Raw genomic sequence first — 11,242 nt, 5'->3', positions numbered from 1 at the left:
TGTGCCATTGCTTGCTGTTTAATGGACTGGGGGTGTTGGCACCGTGTCTGTCAGCCCAGGTTCTGTCAAGATATATTGAACTCGCTGTCCCACTACCTCAGTGCCCCAGCCTCCAGGAGACAAGGCCATATCACCAAGCCCAGTCACGCACAATCTTGTTTAAAAAATTTGAGAGCTGAATTTGATGGAGCACGCCTTTATTCCCAGCACTCAGAAGGCAGAGGCTGATAGGTCTGTGTGAGATTCAGGTCAGCCAGGACTAGAGAGTGCGACCTTGCCTGAAAAAATTCACTGTTGGGGCTGGAGAGATGGCTCAGCGGTTAAGAGCATTGCCTGCTCTTCCAAAGGTCCTGAGTTCAATTCCCAGCAACCACATGGTGGCTCACAACCATCTGTAATGAGGTCTGGTGCCCTCTTCTGGCCTGCAGACATACACACAGACAGAACATTGTATACATAATAAATAAATAAATATTTTTTAAAAAATTCACTGTTGCTGAGCGAAGGTGGTACACGCCTTTAACCCCAGCACTCGGGAGGCAGAGGCGGGTGGATCTCTGAGTTCGAAGCTGGCCTGTTGTACAGAGGGAGTTCCAGGACAGGCTCCAAAGCTACAGAGAAACCCTGTCCCAAGAAACCAAAGTCACTGTTTCATCAGTGCCAAGGCAACTTCCTCAAAGACTCATTTCTTTACTCGCCCGCTGTGTTTCTTTACTCGCCTGCTGTAGTTTTTTTTTTTTTTAAATATTTATTTATTATGTGTACAATATTCTGTCTGTGTGTATGTCTGCAAGCCAGAAGAGGGCACCAGACCTCATTACAGATGGTTGTGACCCACCATGTGGTTGCTGGGATTTGAACTCAGGACCTTTGGAAGAGCAGGCAATGCTCTTAACCGCTGAGCCATCTCTCCAGCCCCCGCTGTAGTTCTTTACTCACCCGCTGTAGTTTGGTGCATGGAGGATTTTTGCCAAAGGCCTGGGACCTGCTCACGCCAAGCCGCTCTCCTCACCGTTTCAGAATCCTTCTGTTTCTCGGTTGCACTAGTTTCTTTTTTTCCATCACAACCTATTTGTGGTTGGAACCAGGTGTGCGGCAGGTGTCCTGCAGGCCAGCTTCATGTCTGTTACACAGCATTCTGCCAGCCAGCATTCACCTGTCTCATTCACTTCTTTCTGGGCAGGGTTCCTTCCACAGGGAGTGCCCAAGACTTCCTTGGTTTTAACTTCAAGAGGTTTTTGTTTGTTTGAGACTGTTTCTCTGTGTAACAGCCTTGGCTGTCTTGGAACTCATTTTATAGATCAGGCTGGCCTTGAACTCACTAACATCTGCTTACCTCTGCCTCCAGAGTGCTGGGATTAAAGGCATGTGCCACCATTGTCCATCTCCTGCAAGAGGTTTTAAAAGATTGATTTATTTTTATTATGTGTACGAGAGTTTTGCCTGCATGTATGTAAGTGTACCACACAAATGCCTTATGCCTGATGAGGCCAAAAGAGGGCAGCAGATCCCCTGGAACTTGAGTTATAGGAAGTTGTGAGCTGCCTTGCGGGTGCTGGGGATCTAACCCCACCCTTGGGAAGAACAGCCAGTGCTGATAACTTCAGAACCAGCTCCTCAGCCCTCTAGTGTTATTCTTTAATCTGAATGTTTTGTGTGATGTGTGTGTGCATGCAATGTGTGCATACATGTGATGTGTGCATACATGTGATGTGTGCATGCATGATGTGTACATATGATAATGTGCATGTGCTGCTACGTGCTTGTGTGCATGTGATTTCTGAATGCATGTGTGCATGTGATAGTAGTCATTGTGTGTGCGCATGTGTGATGTGTGCATTGCTGCTGTGTGCTTGTGTGGATGTGTGTGTGCATGAGTAATGTATGCGTGTAATGTGTGCATGTGATAATATGCATGTGCTTGTGCGCATGTGATGTATGCAGGAGTGATGTGTGTGCTGCTGTGTGCATGTGTGTGTGCATGTGATATGTGCATGGATGTGCTGTACTGCTTCTGTGACAATGTTGCGTAGTCCTAACTTTTTGCCTTGTTGGAGGCAGGGGACAGCGTTCCTTTTTTAAAAAAAAAAAAAAAAGACAAAGTCCCTCTATGTAGGCAACTATCCTGAAACTATGTAGCATGTAGACCAGGCTGTCATGGAACTCACAGATTTACCTGCTCCTGCCTCCCGAGTGTTGGGACACCACACCTGGTCTGAGATAGTGTCTCTTGATCACTGCTGTGTATCCAGGGCTCAGTAGCCTGCCAGCTTCTTAGGAGTCTCCCGTCTCTGCTCCCATTTTGCCATAGAAGCACTGAAATTAAAAACATGTGTTACAGGGGCTGGAGAGATGGCTCAGTGGTTAACAACACTGGCTGCTCTTCTAGAGGACCCGAGTTCAATTCCCAGCACCCACATGGCAGCTCATAGTTGCCTGGAACTCTAATTTCAGGGGATCTGACACCTTTACAGACACATACATACAGGCAAAACCCCAATGTACACGAAATAAATAAATCTTAGCCAGGCGGTGGTGGTAGCGGCGCATGCCTTTAATCCCAGCATTTGGGAGGCAGAGGTACGTGGATCTCTGTGAGTTCAAGGCCAGCCTGGTCTACAAGAGCTAGTTCCAGGACAGGCTTCAAAGCTACGGAAAAACTCTGTCTCAAAAAAACAAAAAAACAAAAAGAGAGAGAGAAATTTATTTTTTATTTTTTTATTTATTTTTTTTTAAGATTTTATTTATTTATTATGTATACAACATTCTGCCTCCATGGATGCCTGCAGGCCAGAGGACTCCAGATCTCATTACAGATGGTTGTGAGCCACCATGTGGTTGCTGGGAATTGAACTCAGGTCCTCCGGAAGAACAGTCACTGCTCTTAACCGCTGAGCCATCTCTCCAGCCCCCTTATTTTTTATTTTGTATCTGTTCCAAGGTGAGCAAATGAAGGTCAGAGGACAATTTGAGGAGTAGGTTCGGCCGGGCGGTGGTGACGCACGCCTTTAATCCCAGCACTTGGGAGGCAGAAGCAGGCGGATCTCTGTGAGTTCGAGACCAGCCTGGTCTACAAAGGGAGTCCAGGACAGGCTCCAAAACCACAGAGAAACCCTGTCTCAAAAAACCAAAAAAAAAAAAAAAAAAAAAAAAAAAAAAAAAAAAGAGTAGGTTCTTCAGCCTTTATATGTGTCCTGGGGATGGGACTTGGGCCATCAGTCTCTGAAGCAAATGGCTTTACCTGATAAGCCGTTCTGCTGGCCAGACTTCTCTTTTCTCTCTCTCTCTCTGTTTTGAGGCAGGTTTTCTCTTTGTAGCCAGGGATAACCTACAGTTCACAATCCCACCAGATGTCCCTCTCAATTATGAAAGCCCAAAGAAGACTGAGATGGGGCGGGGGAAGAGGAATGCCCACCTGGACCCTTGGGCCTTTCTCTGGAGAAGAGAGCGGCTACCTGGGCTAGTTAACAAGGATGCAGGAGAGTGGGTGAAGAGAAGGAGCTGGAGGTGTGGGACCCAGGCCCCACAACTGCTGTGGCAGGCACCGGGTTCCAGGAAAGTCCATAAGCTGACACCATCCAGGGAGGGCCAGCATCTAAAGGGAAGTACCAGACATTCCAACCATCAGATAAGATCACCTGATGTCCCTCAGCCCAGGACTCACCTATTCCCCTTTTGCCAAGCCCCCTAGACAAATGTCAGCCAATAGGGGTCCTGAACCCTGGAAATCCCCTCACCCCAATCTCTACTATAAAAGAAAAAGAAACCCTACCCTGACTTGTGGCTCTCTCTGCTCTCAACAGCTGTGTCAGATAGACCTAGGGTCCAAGCTTAAGCGTGACTAAAGGCTCTTTCCTTTTACATACAAGTGCAGACTCTGGTGGTCTTTGGGAGACCCCGTGATCTGGACATAACAGAGGCATGGCTCCTTAGTAGATTTCCCACTGCCTAGAATCTCCCAGTGAGGGTAGAGCCCCTTCCTAGAATCTTCCACCTATGGACTCTGAGCGTGGCCCCACGTATGAAACTCCATTCAGTCCCCTGTTGCTTGAGTCCAGGCACTCAACCCCAATTCACCAACACAACGAGATCAGGGTGGATAAAGAAGGAAGCCTGTCATAGGAATGTAGAGACAGCTTAGGAGTCTGCACTGTTCTTCAAGAGGATCTGAGTTCAGTTCCCGCACCCACGCCAGGTGTCTGCCAGCCAGCAGTAACTCCATCTCCAGAGACCACGACTCCTGTGCACACACTCACACATAGTCATTTTTTTTGAGACAGGGTTTCTCTGTGGTTTTTGGAGCCTGTCCTGGAACTAGCTCTTACAGACCAGGCTGGTCTGTGAGTGCTGGGATTAAAGGCGTGCGCCACCACCACCCGGCCTACACGATTAAATCTTAAAAACCAAACAGCCTAGCCGGGTGATGGTGACACACGCCTTTAATCCCAGCACTCGGGAGGCAGAGGCAGGCGGATCTCTGTGAGTTCGAGACCAACCTGGTCTACAAGAGCTAGTTCCAGGAAAGGCTCCAAAGCCACAGAGAAACCCTGTCTCGAAAAAACAAAAAAACAAAACAAACAAACAAAAAAAACAGCCAGTGAGTTTTCATACCTGTAACTCCAGCCCTGAAGAGGCTGAGGCCACAGTTCAAGACTATCCTGAGCTGCATGAGACCTCACTTAAAAAATGAGAAAAGAAGCTGGGCAATGGTGGCATACATCTTTAATACCAGCATTCAGGAAGCAGAGGCAAGTGGACCTCTGTGGGTTCAACATCAGCCTGGTCTACATGGTGAGTTCTAGGACAGCCAGACCCTGTCTCAAAACGTAACAAAAAAGGCAGCCAAGCATGGTGATGCACACCTTTAATCCCAGCACTTGGGAGACAGGAGCAGGCAGATCTCTGTGAGTTCGAGGCTAGCCTGGTCTACAAGAGCTAGTTCCAGGACAGGCTCCAAAGCTACAGAGAAACCCTGTCTGGGAAAAAAATAAATAGAAAAAACCCAGGCATGGTGGTGCCTACCTAAAATCCAACACCCAGGAAGCAGAGGCAGGAAGATGGCTGTAAGTTTGAGACCAGCCTTTTCTACATTGTAAATTTAGATTTAAAAGAAAAAGGAATGGCCCCTATGCCCCTGAGGTCATTGTGGCCGCTTCTTTTGAAGTTCTTGTCTGGGCCCTGAAGTCACCACTGCACCTAAGCTGTGCTGGAAGATGCACCCCCACATACACACGCTCCGTGCCATCAGCCTCTTCTGTCAGCATTTCCTATGGGAACATTTGGGACATAGCTGTACAACTGAGAACCCTCTCCACTTTCTGGTCCTCATCTGGCCCTGGCATCCCTGGTCCTAATCCTAGGGTCTCCAAAATAAGATTCAACCCGGACCTGTGAAATATTGTCCATAGGCTTTCGCCTCCTGCCTCCCTGCTGTCCCCACTGCCCTGCTCACAGGATCCTTCCTCTCACAGTTTAGCCACCATGACACCCCTCCAGTTGCTGATCTGCTGTCCCTAGGTGAGAATGGTCCCCTGGGCAGGGCTGGGATTCAGGGGTTGAAGAAAGCAGAACCTCCCACATCCTGCAGCTCCGGTCACTGGGAAGTCTTCCAATAGCTCAGATCTGATAAACGGCTCTCCAGGAGAAAGCGTTAGCTCCCTGGCCTCCCACTCTGCTTGTGGAGTCTACTCACCTGAATTTTTCTCTCTCCCAGTTGCCTCTACACACCCTGCATCTACCACTGCGGTCCCCTCTGCCAAAACGCTCTGGCTCACTTGGCAAAACTGCTTGATCCTCCAAGCCTGCCTTCCGCACCTCTCCTCCTCTTCCAGAAGTTTCCCTCTTCTTGGGCTCCCTCTCCCGCTCTCATTTTACTTTTGAGGCAGAGTTTTATATAGTCCTGGTCTATGCAAGCCAGACTGGCCTCAACTCACAGACAACTTGCTGCTACCTCCCAAGCTGAGCCCAGCTGACCTGCCTTCTCAGAAGCTGCTCAGAAGCTTTCTCAGCCTCCTGAGCTGTTGCCCTCAGTCCCTCCCTGACCGCTGCCACCAGGCTGGATTTACCACACAGAGCAGGGAATCTTTTGTTGTTGTTTTGCTGTTTGTTTGGCTGGTTGTTTGTTTGTTTGTTTTCTGAGATGGGTTTCTCTGTATAGCCTTGGCCTAGAACTCACCCTGAAGACCAGGGTGGCCTTGAACTCACAGATCTGCCTGCCTCTGCCTCTTGAGTGCTGGAACTAAAAGTAAGCATCACTACCACCTGGAGAGAGCAGGGAATCTGTATTTATTTATTTATTATATTTATTTATTTATTATGTATACAATATTCTGTCTGTGTGTATGTCTGCAGGCCAGAAGAGGGCACCAGACCTCATTACAGATGGTTGTGAGCCACCATGTGGTTGTTGGGAATTGAACTCAGGACCTTTGGAAGGGCAGGCAATGCTCTTAACCACTGAGCCATTGCTCCAGCCCGAGAGAGCAGGGAATCTTAAAATATGGCTTGAGGTGGAGCCTCTTACAGGTTTGGTTCTGGCACCAGAACACCATGGAATTTTTTCTCCAGGCAGTGGTAGGCCTTTAATCCCAACACTTGGTAAACAGAGGCAGACAAACCTCTGTGAGTTCAAGGCCAGCCTGGTCTACAAAGTGCATTCCAAGGCAGTCAGGGCTGTTACACGGAGAAACCCTGTCTCAAAAAAGAAGAGTCCTGGTCACACAGCCAGGACTGGAGGTGGCTAATAGCTCAGATGACCTCTATACTATCTGTGTGACTAAGACCACATCAGATCTTCTCCTAAGTCATCATGGTGACTTGAAAGAAAATGGCCCCAAAGAGAGTGGCCCTATTAGGCTTTGCTGTAGTGGATGTGGCCTTGTTGGCGGAAGTGTGTCACCATGGAGTCAGGCTTTGAGGTCTTATTATGCGCAGGCCACATCTAGAGTCTCACATCATTGCCCACTGCCTGTAGGACCAAGAAAGAGTTGCCATGGTCATGGTGTCTCTTCGTAGCAATAAAACCCTAGCTAAAGCTGGGCAGTGGTGGCGCCTGTGGGAACCTGGTCTACAGAGCAGGTTCCAGAACAGCCATGCTCAGGCAGTGAGGGAAACCATCTAAAACAGAAAGCTGGTGAAGAAGCAATTGAACAAAGGGGCCATGTTCCAGCCCCAGCAACACTCAGAAAGCAGAAGCAGGTGGATCTCTGTGAGTTTAAGGCCAGTCTCATCTCCATAGTGGGTTCCAGGCCAGTCAAGGATACACGGTGACACCTTATCTTCAAAATAAAACAATATGCTGGGCGGTGGTGGTGCATGGCTTTAATCCCAGCACTCAAGAGGCAGAGGCAGGCGGATCTTTGTGAGTTCGAGGCCAACCTGGTCTACAAGAGCTAGTTCCAGGACAGGCTCCAAAGCTACAGAGAAAAAATAAAGTAATAATAATAATATAATTTAAAAAATAAGTTTGAGTTGCCATGTGAATGTTGGAAATCACCCCCAGGTCCTCTGGAAAAGAAGACATCTGTCTAGCCCCTGCCTCTACTTCTTGAGTGCCGGGATGACAATGTACATCGCCATGCCCTGTCACGACCCTTGCCTACTATCCTTCCGGGGAGTTCTGGGCTGTCGAATGACATGGCTGTTCTACAGATGGCTCCAAGACTGACCGTGTTAAATGTCCCCAGTGCTTTGTGCGGAAAGACTGACTACTGTCAGTGTTAAAGCTCTGAGGGGAGGGTATGCTGGCAGCTGGGAGCCAAGTGATACCATAAATCATACAGCAGAACAAACTCATACAAGTGATTTACTGGAAGAAGCACAGGAGGGTGGCTGCCTTTGCTCAGGAGACAAGTAGGAAAGAACTGAGGCACGCTTATGTAATTTCTGGGCGCGGGGGGAGGGGCGCTTTCCAAGGTGTGTTGAGAATTGGTGGGATTCTGTGACCTGATCTTGAGCTTTCTTTGTAGGGCAGAACTTGGCTGTCTGGGGGTTGGGGCAGGGCTTGGCCGTTCACACACCATGAGGGTTTGGGTTTGGCCACTTATACCTCAAGGTGCTGACAGCCACCTCTTAAATTGCCCTGGGCAATGCAGCCCCAAAGTCCCAGCATGAGGGCTCCAGACATGAGGTGCCCATCAGGACCCCATTCCTTGTCAATATAAGCCACAATGGCACCTATCACTGTCAGGCAGTCAGTCCAAGGCAAGGGGTAGGAACACCGTTCTCATAATGATTAACATCCAAGGTATTAGGGGACCCTGCAAGCTCCGCAGGGGAAGTTTAGCAGGAGCCCAGGGGGCACATATTTACTTGGGTCTCTCTGTGCAGATCAGAGCTCTGGGTTGGTCAGCATCATAATAGGGTTGTTCATGCCCCAACAGGTAGTAATTGTTGCAGTGGCTTTTCTGTACATCTCCAGGATGCAGAACCAGAGTGGCAGCTACCACTTGAGAAACAAAAGCACCTCTGTGTCTCTCAGGCCACTGCAGTCTGAAGTCACAGTCCTGGAAGAGTTGTCCTGAGCTAGGGGGATCTTAGGTCAAGACTGATGGGTGATTGGGCTGTATCAGGCTCCCCATCAATAAAACCTTCAAATTGCATGGCCTGTGGTTTGATTTCTTTTTCTGAAAAACAAACAAACAAAAAACCACAACAGTTTATTTCAGTAAGTGAATCCAGAAAAATGTCTGAGAAACTTGTGTGATTATTATTGGTTAGCACTTGCCCATGCACTCCTGGAAACTGCTTTCTGCTGCTGGAGACCCTTGTCTGTCATTATCAGCAGCTCATCTTCTCCTTCTCAAGCTACTGCTTAGCCTTCTACTTCCTAGGCTATCTGTCTCCACAGCACCCCACCACATGATACGCCCGCTTCCTAGGCTGTCTCTAGGACCCCGACCACACGATGCTGTCTGCTTCCTAAACTATCTCTAGCACCACCTCCACGTACTATGGGGACTCAAACTCAGGTTGCTAAGCTTAGTAATAGGTGCTTTTTTACTTTTACTTTTTTGAGACTGTGTTTTCCTATGTAGACCAGGCTGGTCTGGGACTCAGATTCACCTGCCTAGGCCTTCAGAGTGATGGGACAATGGCAGGGTTTTGTTGTTGTTTGGGTTTTTTTTTTCTTTGAGACATCCAACATAGATATTTTGAAAATACTTTGACTTCATAATTTGGATCTAAGGATATGATACTTTGGAAAAGAGATTCTTCTTTTGTTTTCACAGATGATGACACCCTGCGGATTGCTTCCATCCCAATATGGTATGATAGACCACGCCCTCCTGAAAGGTTGCAGTGAACACCTTCAAAAAATTACTTTGCTCAACTGATGACTGAGAGGAACCTAGCACACAGGTTATACCATGAAAGACCTGATTAACAGCACCCCCATCCAGCAGGAAGCAGTTTGGAGAGAAATAATTGTGCCCATATTCCCAAATATTGTTTATAAATGTTTTTTTACATTTAAAGGAGGATATGATATAGATATGAATAATTTGCATCGGTATGAATTTGACTTTACGGATATAAATTTAAGGTCAATTTTGTTATATGTATATGTATTTCTGATCTTGATTAAGGTATTGTGATTGTGTAGTTCATTTAAAAATGTAATGTATAGCCGGGCGGTGGTGGCGCACGCCTTTAATCCTAGCACTCAGGAGGCAGAGGCAGGCGGATCTCTGGGAGTTCGAGGCCAGCCTGGTCTACAAGAGCTAGTTCCGGGACAGGCACCAAAGCTACAGAGAAACCCTGTCTCGAAAAATCAGAAAAAAAAAAAAATGTAATGTATACACTCGGGAGGCAGAGGCAGGCGGATCTCTGTGAGTTCGAGACTAGCCTGGTCTACAAGAGCTAGTTCCAGGACAGGCAAAAAAAAAAAAAAGTAATGTATATAGGTTGTTAATAGATAATCATCTATAATAGTCAAGTTTGTAGTCATGTTAGTTAGATTTTCTATTTTTTTTTTTTTTTTTGGTTTTTTCGAGACAGGGTTTCTCTGTGATTTTGGAGCCTGTCCTGGAACTAGCTCTTGTAAACCAGGCTGGTTTCGAACTCACAGAGATCCGCCTGCCTTTGCCTCCCAAGTGCTGGGATTAAAGGCATGTGCCACCATCGCCCGGCTTAGTTAGATTTTCTAGATGTGCATGGATATATTTTAGATAGGCATTCTTCATATCTTTCAAAGATTATAAGATATGGCATTTTAAATGTTTTAATAACTTAGGGTTTTTCATGACAATGAGACACGTCTGCTCCTGGCAGCACCAATCTACTTCAAGAAGAAGATGGGCATCGAAGAGGATCCTTATGGAGTTTGATAGCCATTTGGGCAAGAAACTGCTCTTGCCTGGACTGTTGCATAAACTGGACACAAAGAACCCGCAGAGAGAGGACGGCTGAACTTGCCTAAAGGTGAGATGATCTTTCGGGGTTCCTGATTCATGAGAGAGTCTGCGAGACATTCTGCAGGATACAGCAGATAGTGACTGAACTGCCTTTGAAATTTCCTGCTTCATGGAAATATCTCTGGATACCATGGACCTGTAGGCTGAAGATGGATGCCCCAACGGTACAGAGGAACTTTGGGTGACTGTCCAGGCAGCGAGATGTCTCTGTGATTTCTGGAGTTTTGTAAGTTGCTTACTTCTCATTTACTCAGGTAATATTATATCCTTCTGGAGTCTTTGATGGAGTTGAAGAATAGATAGTTATAGTTTTCCTTAGTTATGATAAAGATAAAATAGATGTAAATATTGTAACTGTAATTCTTACTTGATAACTGTTTTGTCATATGTAATTTTGCTATGTTAAAGTTAAAGCCTTCCTTTTTTGTTTATACAGAAAAAGGGGAGATGATGGAGGAAGGTCATTGGTTAAATAATAAAGAAAGTGCTTGGCTCTCATAGGTTAGAACATAGGTGGGTGGACAGCCCTGGCTGTCCTGGAACTCATTCTGTAGACTAGACAGACCTCAAGCTCAGAGATCTGCCTGCCTCTGCCTCCCGAGGGCTGGGATTAAAGTGTGTGTGTGTGTGTGTGTGTGTGTGAGAGAGAGAGAGAGAGAGAGAGAGAGAGAGAGAGAGAGAGAGAGAGAGAGAGAGAGAGAGAGAATGACATCAGAAGATCGCCTGCCTTTACATCCCGAGGGCTGAGATTAAAGGTGTGTGCCTCGTCTGCTCTTTCGACGGTTCTGCGGATAGGATTGATTTTCTCTCTCTTTTTTTTTTTTTGG

The sequence above is a fragment of the Chionomys nivalis genome, chromosome 4 (assembly GCF_950005125.1).
Source record: "Chionomys nivalis chromosome 4, mChiNiv1.1, whole genome shotgun sequence".
Taxonomy (NCBI): Eukaryota; Metazoa; Chordata; class Mammalia; order Rodentia; family Cricetidae; genus Chionomys; species Chionomys nivalis.
The sequence above is the reverse complement of the archived record's forward strand: the minus strand, read 5'-3'. Positions refer to the sequence as shown.